Source organism: Rattus rattus, chromosome 6 (genome assembly GCF_011064425.1).
Source record: "Rattus rattus isolate New Zealand chromosome 6, Rrattus_CSIRO_v1, whole genome shotgun sequence".
Classification (NCBI taxonomy): Eukaryota; Metazoa; Chordata; class Mammalia; order Rodentia; family Muridae; genus Rattus; species Rattus rattus.
The window spans coordinates 158805092-158817747 of record NC_046159.1 but is presented as its reverse complement, the minus strand read 5'-3'; the positions used below and the strand labels follow the sequence as shown (position 1 = coordinate 158817747).

At 46.0% G+C, this 12656-nt stretch overlaps 1 pseudogene; it reads left to right on the top strand.

Moving 5' to 3' along the window:
• Positions 1 to 2760: 2760 nt before the first annotated feature.
• On the top strand, positions 2761 to 8794 carry LOC116904500 (annotated as a pseudogene).
• The last annotated feature ends 3862 nt before the right edge of the window (positions 8795 to 12656 follow it).

Below are 12656 nucleotides of genomic sequence, written 5' to 3'. Positions count from 1 at the left end.
AAGACGCAGGGTAGATGAAACAGAGCACAGGAGGGAGGATGCAAGGTAAACACAGAACAGAAGATGCAGGATGAAGGACATAGGGAGGTGCATGGGAGATGAAGAACACAGGACACAAAATGGAAGGTAGATGACACAGAAGAGAGGATGCAGGAAGGAGGACACAGGGAAGTAACAGACAGTTTTGCTTATCCAAAGCAGCCATCTAACAGCCCCAGCATAAGAAATGAACAAAAATTCCCTGCTGACTCGTTCAAACCCTGAAGAGAGCAGTTGGTAGGCTGGGAGCAGGGCTTTCCTGTGGAAGGCTGTGTGCCTGTGTGCCCAGTACCTCAGTGCACTGCCCTGGAAAACCTCAGGGTTCCTGTCCGGGTGCCCTGCCCAGACCTAGAACTTACCTTTGCCCTGAAAGGGCCTCTGTCTAGGCCTCTGAGATGGCAGAGTTGGCTTGTTCTGGCTATCGTGTAAATGACTGAATGACTAGGAGCCTAGCCAAGAGCAGAGGAGGACCCAGAAGCCCACTGTTAGGGAGACCATAAGGACTTTCTCAGGGTTATTTGGAGGATGTTTCTTAAGGGTGGCATTGGGTGGAGGCTGCTGCTCAGTCCCAGCTTGTCCCAGAAGAGTGGATGGGAGGAATTAGGGACTCCTCAGCAATGTAAGTGTGAAAGATGGTGGAATGTGGGTGGCATGAGTCATAGGTAGGTAGAGCAAACAGGTCTGCCGGGCTGTGCTGGGAAGCAGGCCTCAGGAATAGCTGGTTGAGTGACCTTAGAGGTCAGATGTGACTATCTGTCTGAAAGGGCTTCTGTCCTAGTTATTCCCTCATCTGTTAGTCAATGTCTGGAAACATCCACACAGCACACCACACTCAGCATCAACAGTCTTAGAGAAAAGGCCGTGCTCCTAGATGGGTGCACAGCTATGTGTCTCACCTGAAACACCTATGACCAGAGAAGGGCTGGACAGATGCCATGGCCAGATGCCCAGGAGGGTGGGGAGAGAAGAGACACCACCCCATGCAGCAGGGGCAGAGCTGGGCTTGGAACTACCCTGGTCCCTGGAGAGCCAACGGCACAGGCCTTGGCCTTCTACTCTGAGCTACGTCACTATGAGGTTTCACAATCCTCAGGACTGCCCTCCTGGTGGCTAGCATATGGTGGAGCCCTCACAGCCCAGAGGTGACAGTCCAGAAAAATAATGGCAAAATGGAATGGAGACAGACTCCCAGGTCACTTAGCCTTGCCGAGGAAGGACATTCTGTGCAGGCTGCATGCAGATGGTCAGGTCCAAAGGAAGCTCCAGTTCCCCGAGTCCCAAAAGACAAGACAATCCAAATATCCAGAGATGGGCTCAACCTGGGCTATAGGAGGATCTCCGACAGTTAGATAAAAGCCAGTGTTCCTCAGAGACTGTGAGGCTGTTCTGTACCGAAAGGAGTCATTGCCCCTACATATGGTTACCTGTGACGTCTTTGGCATTTCAAAACTTATGATGGTCTCCAGGTTCCTCAATATCCTAAGTACCTGTTATACATTTCAAAATCCACACCAGTACTCTGGCCCTTTTCACATCCTCCCCTACCTCAGCCACTCCTTCCTGCTCATGGACTTCCTTCCTCTCAGCTACTCATTCTCCCATTCTCCTTACAACCTTGTCATCCACCCCACCCCACCCCTGTCTATCTCTCTCTCTTCTCCTGCTTCTCTCACTGTGGTTTCTCCATTATCTTCTCTAGTCTCTTTTTTGGGGGGGTGGGAGTGGGGGTTGAGACAGAGTTTCTCTGTATAGCTTTGGCTGTCCTAGAACTCACCTTGTAGACCAGGCAGTCCTTGAGTTTGGAGACCCACCTGCCTCTTTAACAGCGCTGGAATTGACGATGTGTGCTGCCACCACGTCTGGTTTTGTATTTGTTTAGTTGTATTTTGTATTTTTTGTTTTGTATTGGTTTTGTTTTGTATGGCCACTATATCTCATTTTATGTTTGTTTAGTTGGTTGGTTTTTTTTTTTTTCCTCTATTCTATACCCTGCTATTCTCTCCTCTGTCACAGATAGCTTGGCCATGTTCAGTCTACTATTTTTTTTTTTAATTTCCTGTATATAAGTATACTGTAGCTGTCTTCAGACAGAAGAAGAGGGTGTCAGGTCCCATTACGGATGGTTGTGAACCATCATGTGGTTGCTGGGAATTGAACTCAGGACCTCTGGAAAAGCAGTCTGTGCTCTTAACCACTGAGCCATCTCTCCAGCCCTTAGTCTACTAATTTCTCCCTCTGCTCTGTACTCTTCCAGATGCCTCTGACTGTGTTCTTTTTCATCTCTACAATAAAACCCTCTCCCTTATCCAGGGAGTGGTAGTTCATACCTTTAATCCCAGCACTCAGGTAGCAGAAGCAGGTGAATCTCTAAGTTCAAGGCCAGCCTGGTCTACAGAGCAAGTTCCAGAACAGCCCAGGGTACACGGAGAAACCCTGTTTCTAAATAAATAAATAAATAAATAACCCTTATCCTTAACCATATCAGTTTATACAGAGATGAGTCTTGAGGACCCTGCAGCACTGCACCAGTGTGGTGAGTCAGTCAGAAAGCACAGGTCCTAGAGGAGCTTAGGGGAAAAATTAAGGTTGTAATTTTATTGTCTCCTGCCTATAATTCCCCAGCAGCTCTGGGATGACATTTACCCACTGGAGAGAAAGGAGAGAGCAACTGAGGCTTTTGGGAAAAAGAAAACAGCGTTTTTAGTAGAAAGATGTGCCCACATGGGTGTAGAGAGATACCCGGTGCAGCAAATCAGAGCCAAGAGATACGACAGGATATCCAAGCACCTGTTGTTGGAAACCAAGTGCTCCCGCCTCACCCGCCTCGGCCGCGCCCCGCCCACTTTTAGAGGCTCAGTGGGAGGAGCCACATCATCACCCAGCACCAAATGGATCTCCACTATCACCAGGAGTCCCATAGTCTCCAAGTGTGCATGGGGTATGAGTGCCCTTTTAGAAGGGTCACCACAGCCTGCTCTGTCTCCCATCTCTGCCAAGCTTGGTCTCTCAATTCTGAGGCAGCCTTTGCCTATAAACTACCCCCAATAAATCTCTTCTGTGAGATATGTTGCCTGGTGTGACTTTTCAGTATATCTTAGCCCACAACTGCAAAGGTACTCCAAGGTTTTTATGTTTTTATATTTGATATTTTTTTTTTTTTCTTTTTCTTTTTTTCGGAGCTGGGGACTGAACCCAGGGCCTTGCATTTGCTAGGCAAGCACTCTACCACTGAACTAAACCCCCAACCCCTTGATATTTCTTATATGTGAATGGGCAGGTGTACACAGGCATGAGTGTGGGGACCTATGTGTGTGCGTGTGTGTGTGTGTGTGTGTGTGTGCACGCGTGCAGGCATGATAGTGATGTGTATATGTGGATGTGCATATGTATGTCCTGTTGTGGGTTCACAGGACTCTACAGCACAGCTGGGAAAGCCATTTGCAGGTCCCAGAGGGAGTATAAGGCTCTCAAGCCTACACTGGTGTTAAAGCTTCCATACTTAGCCCTTAAGTCTGTCTTTCCAGGTGTCCTCAGAAGAGTCCACGGCAGCATAGACAGCAATGTCATGAGGAAGTGCTAAGGGCACAGATGGCTGCTGTGGACAGAGCTGTAGCTCGCTGGGGCCGTGAGTGTTCAAGAAGGGCCTGCCTTGTCTGGTGCAGATGCGAGCTGGTACAGGCTGGAGGCAGTCAGGGTGTGGCTGCCCATGGGGATTCTCAGGTCTACCCCACAACGCCTTCCTAGACTGACTGAGCTGCCTCAGGGTATTTGCCTAGACTGACATCAGCCAAGACATCCATAAAGAATGATTGTCTTCCAGGAAGGCCAAGGGCCTCAAGGTTGGCTTTCCCCCTCATGGTAATGTGTCCTTAAGCCTACTGGCCCTGATTAGGCACAGAAGGGTGCCACACACATTGTATTCTGACTGTTTGAATGTACTGCATCAAGGCTAAGTGGATTCTGGGAGAAGTGGCTGCTGGGCAAAGGAAAGCAAGTATCCCTTCCTGCCTAGTGATCTGTTTGAGATCAAACTCCATGGCTATATGTGATGCCTCCTCACATAAGCATTGGCCCTGAGGGACCCTCAGTCCAGCTCATCAAACTTCTAGGGAGGCTCTCCTCTTGGAGAAGAAACTTCTTAAGAATGCAGGGCTTCCTGGTACTCAGGGTGGATATGCTACTCACAATGAGGAAGGCCTCAATGGAAGTCACAATCAGCCCAGCCCTGTGTCTGACAGACATGCCTCTGTGTGACTTGGTCACTCATTTGGTTGTTCACCACTGATCTATGCTGGGCATCTACTATGTATGGTGCAGTGTCTACTGACAGCCAGGACCAGATTCAGCCTGTGGTACAGGAGACTGTGCTAGTACAGGTGATTCCCCTGGCCTGCTCTCAGAGACCCAGAACTGCTTTTATTATCACCTGCCATGGCCAGGTGTGTGCTGGGAAGAACGGACCACCAGCTACCCCAGCTCTCTTTGTTCCCATTCATCTGTCTATCTACATGTCCACTTTCCACTTGTATGCCTCTATTTTTTTTCTTTTTATTTATATGTTAGTATACTGTAGTTCTCTTCAGACACTTCAGAAGAGAACATCCCATTACAGATGGTTGTGAGCCACCATGTGGTTGCTGGGAATTGAACTCAGGACCTCTGGAAGAGCAGTCAGTGCTCTTAACCGCTGAGCCATCTCTCCAGCCCCCTCTATCCCTTTTGTAGATGCCCCCTTCCCTCAACAAATCACTTTTACACCAGATCTGTTGTACGGTGTAATTTCTCAGGGCTACAAGTTGACATAGGCTGGCCAAAAATACCCCGCAAGGGGCATATTTTTTGTCATAACAGTGCTGAGCCAAGTTACACAGTACACCTCACTTATCCCTCAGAGAGTGCCACAAAAGCCAGGTGTGATTGCACGCAACAGTGGTCTCAGCACTCAGTCCAGCCAGTCAGATGTCCAAGGATAGCCCCACTAGTGAGAAGTAGCAAGTCCGGGTATTATAAACTCATGTCTCAAAAAAACAAAATATTTTTTATTTTTTACAAATACAATTTGGAGGGGCTGGAGAGATGGCTCAGCGGGTAAGAGCACTGACTGCTCTTCCAGAGGTCCTGAGTTCAATTCCCAACAACCACATGATGGCTCACAACCATCTGTAATGGGATCTGACACCCTCTTCTGCTGTGTCTGAAGACAGCTACAGTGCACTCATATACTCATATACATAAAATAAATCTTAAAAAAGTATGATTTGGAGCCAGGCATCCGATAGATAGAGATAGACAGACAGACAGATGGAGACAGACAGACAGACAGACAGACAGACAGACAGACAGGGGCTGGAGAAATGGCTGAGCAGTTAAGAGTACTGGCTGTTCTGGTAGAGGACCAAGGTTCAGTTTACAGTATCTACACTGGATTTGGCACCTTTTTCTCACCTCCTTGAGCACTGACTGTATATGGTACACAGACATACAGGCAGACAAAAACATCTATACATATTAATTAAAAATAAATAATAAATAAATAAAATATGAGCTAGAGAGATGACTGAGCAGTTAAGAACGCAGACTGCTCTTCCATCAGCTGTGGATTGATTTCCAGCACCAACAGTCCATCAGACAATCATCAGTAACTTCAATTCTCGGGGATCAGAGGTCTTCTTTTGGTCTCCAATGGGCACTGCATGAATATACACACAGGCAAAACACCCACACACATAAAATAAAATAAATCTTAAGAATGAATAGAGACAGTATAGTTTTTGCATGCCCTTATTCCTAGCACTTGGAAGGAAGAAAGGTGATCTTGGTGAGTTTGAAACCAGCATAGTCTACATAGAGAGTTTTGGGACAGATAGGGCTACATAGAGAAATCCTGTCTCAAATGAGCAATAAACAACAAACAAACAAACAAATAAGATTTGGGGTAAACTCTGAAAAATGAGGGGAATCTAACTAGTGGTGGGTCAGATAGGGAGAGGATCCCAGAAGAAGGACATAACTGTCCAAAGGAACAGATATAAAGAAAGGACAGGAGGCCTGGGTTGCTGAGCAAGGCATCTGCTTGTTTTGGGGTTGACTGCCTGACAAAGTAGAGTGTGGTATTTTAAGCTGGGGCTTTCTGGCCCTGGAAATACAGCTTGGTAGAATGCTTGCCTGGCACACATGAACCCTAGCATCAATCTCCATCACTGTATAAACCAGGCATAGTGACTCAGACCTGTAATGCAGTATAGACCCTACTCAAAAAAAAAAAAAAAAAAGTGGGCCCAATCTTGCATTAACCTAACCCCTCTTTCAGAGTCCAGCTCTAGACAAAGCCTGCCCACAGCACCACAGGCCAGTGAGCCACATCCCAGATGACAAAGAGAGAGGCCCAGGAAACAGGAACCTCTCACCAGGACATGCTCAGCCAGGAATTATCAGAAATCACATGACCTAGTCTTCAGGGCTAAGAGCTAGAACCTTTCTAGCTCTGAAACCCAGGGTGGGTATTCACACATTAGCTCTCCTATATACAGAGGAGCCCTTGGCAGGAGCCCTCCCCAGGTCTGATGGACTCTGAGTCACCAGGGCCCAGTCACTCTGGAGGCTGATGTCACCTCCAGTGCTTGTGAAAACAGTGTTTTATTGCTGGGATGGCATCCAGAGCCTGCTGTATACTAGAGGCCCCCACTATGGAGTTGTCGTGACATTGTTGTTGGTCACCCAAGACTGTCCTTAGACCTCATTCACCCTTGGAAGAACCTGGAGATGTAAGATTTTTTCTACCCCTCCTCTGAACTGCACTCCGTTTCTAGCCTCCATTCTGGTAGCAAGACTTCTCCACCCAACTCCCATTCCACTCACCTACCAGCACCCACCACAGCCCGAGGCCTAGCTCCAGAGATTCCAGGGGAAATTTGCTGGGCTGAAAACAGAGGTGCAAAGGTTTGACCGATGAAACTCTTCCCAGTGTTCCCATTGTGGCAATCAGCAGCCTACTAAGATCTTCAGATCCCAGGGCAAGAACGGGTTGCCATTAGGAGGTACCTAGGCAGCAGAGGCCACATGGCAAGATGGGTGGCTACATGTGGTCTATGACCAAGTTGACCTTGCTAGGGCATTGATTCACAACTGTTAGTCTATGTAAATCTTCTGTCATTTGGTTGTGAAAAGTATGTTTTAACATTTGTAATGTCGGGGTTGGGATTTAGCTCAGTGGTAGAGCGCTTGCCTAGGAAGCGCAAGGCCCTGGGGGGTTCGGGTCCCCAGCTCCGGAAAAAAAAAAAAAAAAAAAAAAAAAAAAAACATTTATCATGTCAACCTTGCTAACTTAGCACAGCCTCAAGTCATCTGAGAGAAGTCTCAACTGAAGAATTACTTGGATCAAATTGGCCTGTGGCCATGTTGCCATGTTGAGAAACTATCTTGATTAGTAAATGATATAGGAGGACCTAGTACATTGTGGGAGGTACCAGCCCTAGGCAGGAGATCCTTGGCGATGTAAGGAAGCAAGTTATGCATGTGCCTATAAGTGATTAAGCCAGAACGCTATTCCTCCATGACTTCTGCTTCAGGTTCCTGCCTGAGTTCCTGCTCTGACTTCCCTCAGTGATGGACTATCACCGAGGATTGTAGGTCAGGTAAAACCTTCTCTCCTCTAAGCAGCTTTCTATTAAAATGTTTTATTACACTCACTGAGGTTTTTTCAAAGGACCCAAATTCTCAACATCCACATAGCAGCTAACAACCATGTGTACTTCTAGTTCCAGGGGCTCAGATGACCTCATCTGACTTCTGACTTCTGTGGGTACTGGGTACATGGTAGCACACAACTTCAGGCAGATCTCTGTGATTTCAAGGTCAACTGAGTCTACAGAGTGAGTTCCCAGACAGCCAGAGCTAAATAGTGAGAGTGTGTGTTGAAAAAAACAAAAACAAATCAAAACAAAATTTTAATTAGTGCGGTTTTCCAGTAATTTCATTATTTATTGAATGAGACAATCCCAAGGGACCCAAAGCCTACTATAAATTCAGTGATAATTTATCTTTTGTTTTCTTTTGCCATGCTGGAAATGGGACCCAGTGCCTCCCATATGCCAGGTAAGCTCTGTACCACCAACCTGGATCCTAGCTCTCAGTAAAGCTTAAATGAGACTTCAGTCTCTGCTAGTTGGGACCTGAGTTTAGGTCTTTCCAAAGATTAACTAGCAATTTTGTTCAGAGCGAGTGTTTGAGGCTTCTGCCCACTGCTGTGGACGAGCCATCAGAGAAAGTCGACCCGGTTGTGTACCAGAAGCTCAGATGAAAGATGGATCTCAGAGGAAAGGTGAAGAGGACTCATCCGATGATTCAGAAATCCTACAACCAGAGACACTAGTAAAGGTCATGAAAAAGCTAACCCTGAACCCCAGTGCCAAGTGGCCAACATATTGTTGTCGTCATAGCCTTCGTCACCAGATTCAGAACCAGCCTGTGGAGAACAGAAGTGAAAGAATCATGAGGGAAGTTCAAAGCGCTTTTCCCAAGAGAAGGGTCCGCACACTGTTGTTGGTGCTGAAAGAACCTGTAGCAAGGATGAGAAGATTTGTTCGGATTGAGCAGAGACAAAGACAGCTTGAAGGAAATGAGAACAGAGATGAGCCATTCAGATGTCTCTGCACTCTCTGCCATTATCACAGATGGGATCCTTCTGAGAATGCTAAAATCGGGCAGAACAGGAAGAATTAGGACAGTTCGAATTGTACACTGTCCTTGCCATTAACGGTGCCACGCAGCAGATGTGAAAGCTGTTTTTTGTTTGTTAAGATTAAACTTTTCTTAGTGCTGGGGAATCTCTTCTACTTGTTAACCTTTAAATTATATATGATGTGTGACATTTAGATTCATTGAGAATTGAGCATGAGTCAAAGCCTTCTGTGAATTTTAGAACCTCAAACCTGGGGCTGAGAAACAATGTAACTAGTTTGATTTGGAAGGTAATTGGAATAGATCTTTAGGTTTTCTAGTTTGCAGAGAAATTTGTAATAAAGGCAAATTTGTTATCTTTAATAAATACACAGAACAGATTAGAATAGGCCATTGGAGATGGGGGACTTGTTTTTACAGGTGCATGTGTGGGTGTGTACACACTTGTGATGGTCAGAGTTCAATGTGTGCTACCACCCCTGTTTATTTCTGCTTGAGGAAAGGTTTCCATGAGGCCTAGCTGGACTCTTAACTCCTAGTCCTGCATCAAGTTTCTCGAGTTTTGACACCATAGGCTTGTCAGCAAGATCTGGAAAATGCTTGATTTTTGTGTTTGTTCATGCTGTGTAGTAAACAGTTGGTTGATAAAAAAATAGCTTAAATGACTTTGTGCCTCATTAATTAAAACAGCCTAAACTGTTGTATGTAGTATTATATAACCTTCCTAGTTCCTGGACCGGCTGAGCTACCAACCTACCTACCTTGGTTCCAGGAGGTGACCACACACTACCTTCTAAGCTTCCCTTGAAGCCTCGGATAAAACACACACACACACACACACACACACACACACACACACACAATTTGTTACTTTACAACTTGCCTTTTAGGCTCAATTGCTAGGTGTTACTCTCTCCTGCCTAGAAAAGTGTGCCCTTACCAATTTATTATCTCTGTCTCTCCACCTGCCCTAAACTTCAGTGGCTAGTCCTACTAGCCCCTACCAAACATCCTTGGCTACCCCCCTGTAGTGGAGGCTCCAGCTCCCCTGCTTCCCCAAAGACCTCACATGGTTGCTGCGTTCTTCTTCTTCCAAAGCATAATGGAAAGACTCTCTCTCCTTCCTCATGTCTGCCTTTTCCTCCTGGGACTTGGAAATCCTGCCTGTACCATTCCCCCAACAACTAGCTCCTGGTTTTCTTTACTGACAAATCAAGAACCAATTGTGGAACAGGACCTTAGCATCAGAACCACTCCCTTCACTAAATGTTCCATGCCAATCATTTGTAGGCACTTATTATTCACCCACAAAGTTAACAATGTGTGTGAGTTTGCAAAGTCAATGTGAATCAGCTGTGGGTCTTGAAGACTGCAGTTCCAGTGAGGGTTTATCCTCCTGGACTGCTGCTTATTCTGAACCCAGACAGCCCGCAGGGGCAGCAAAGTCTTCATTAGGTATAAACAAGCCTCTGAAGCTGTAGTCTCTAAAAGCTATATTGATGTTCCAGTCTCGTGTGGGAAATAGGGCTTTTGCAGAGTAGGTAGTTAAGATGAGGTCATGCTGGATTAGGGTGACCCTGAGTACAATGACTGCTTTTCTTCTAAGCAGAGGGAAAGCTGGGGTGTGGCCCAGCAGTAGAATGCTTACCCAGCACACATGAGGGCTCTGACTCCAGCTGTATCAATGTGTTAGTTACTTTCTGTTGCCGTGATAAAAACACCAGGACCAGGGCTGGAGAGGTCCTAAAACACCATGACCAGGCTCACAATGGTTAAAAGCGCTTACTGTTTGTGCAGATGACCTGAGTTCAGTTCCCAGCACCTGTGTTCACAGTTCACAATCCCCTATAAATCCAGCTAAGGGAATGGGATGTCCTCTTCTGGTCTCTGTGGGTACATCTATACAGATATACATACACGGGATACATACATACATGCATACATACATACTCAAAAAATGTCTTAAATGACCAGAACCAATTTAAGGAAGAAGAAATTTATCTGAGATGTAGAGTTCGTGATGGTGGGGGACAAATGGGAGCTGACAGCTAAAGCATGAGGCTAAGAGGTAACACCTAAAACCATACACAGAACACAGAGAAAACAAACTGGAAGGAGGACTGGCTATGAACTCTCAAAGCTGGCCACCAGTGACTGACTTCCTCTGACAAGGCTCCACCTCCTAAGGTTCCATAATCTCCTGAAATAGTGCCACCAATGGAGGACCAGTCATTTAAATAGGTGAGCCTATGGGGAACACTTCTCGTCAAACACCTGAATGAACAACTGAATAATTATGATAGGAAAGCAAGCTGTGAGGGCCATCTGGCTGCCACATCTGTCATCTCATTGATGGAGAAATTTGAATAACTGATTTGGCTGGCGAGACCTGTCTGTCTTCCTCACAACTCCATTTAGGTCCATCTCAAAGCTGTTGATTGGTGGGAGATAGTGACCTTCCTCAATAAAGGAGAACCAGTCTTTGATCAAGAGTGTCAAAGCTATATGAATGGCTGCACCTCCCTGCTAGAACATCCAAACCAGCTCTCAAGGAAACAGGCTGTGTGACAACAGGTTGCTTAGAGAGAGGTGTGTTTACTCCAGGGATACCAGGACTTATGGCTAAGGCAGGCCTTCCAGAGGATAGACCCTCCTCTAGAAGGAATGGCCTGATGACACTTGATTCCAAATGATGCTAGACCGTATTTCTTTAGGGTAAGCCTCATGAGTGGGTGCTTTGCAGCCCAAGAAAACTAAAATGGGGCTGGAGAGATGGCTCAGCGGTTAAGAGCACTGATTGCTCTTCCGAAGATCCTGAGTTCAATTCCCAGCAACCACATGGTGGCTCACAACCATCTGTAATGGGATCTGATCCCTCTTCTGGTGTGTCTCAAGACAGTGACAGTGTACTTGCATACATAAAATAAATAATTAAATCTTAAAAAAAAATCCTAAGATAGTTTTGTGCCTTTTTAAAAAATAATTATGGGCAAACGCACCAACTCTCCCTCTTGAAAGTAACAGGGCCATTCAGTACAGGACATATTCAGACACCAAATTCTCAGCACAAAGGAGATGTGTTACCCTGGATAAGCCAGCAGAGAGTGTGTGTGTGTGTGTGTGTGTGTGTGTGTGTGTGTGTGTGTGTGTGTGAAGGAGTGCAGCAGAAGCAAGCAGAGGCAAGCAAGGAAAGTAAGAGAGTTGTTTCTGCAGGATGGGTTTTCAAGGGGAGTCTACATTAGGATGAATTGGCAAATACTGACTGGACATGTTAGCCAAATAATGAATTTTGACTGTTGGACCTTGATGTTTTGTCTCAGGAATGAGTCAGTAGCCAAATAAGGGAATAGACTTGAGGAACTCGCTTAAGGACTGTACCAGTTTTCAGGATGGAAGAGGAAAATGAGTTAAAGAGCAAAGCCTGTGGCAATGGCTGCTCCTCTCGAGCCAGCCGGAGCCCTCCAGGCCTGTCACAGCGAAGTCTACGAATCTCTGAGTCTCACTTCAACTCTCTAGTTTTTACGATAGTTTGTTGGCTTTTTTGCCTTGAACGCACAAACACTAGGACAAATCCCCATCACTGCACAAACCAGATGTCGGATGGTATAGGCCTGTAATCCCAGGACCAGAGAGGTAGAAGTAGGAGAATTGAAAGCTGAAGGTCATACTCAGCTGTACACCAAGTTTGAGGCCAGTCTGGGCTACTTGAGAGTTTGACTCATAAAAAAATCTAGTCAAGATGAATAAATAAGAATATAACAAAGTGACTAGAGAAAACACCAGGTATTGTGGAGATGTTTGGGCAGATAACAAAACCACAAGATAAACATTAAGAAACAAAACCTAAGGGCTGGAGAGATGGCTCAGAGGTTAAAAGCCCTGACTATTCTTCCTGAATTCAATTCCCAGCAACCACATGGTGGTTTACAACCATGTAT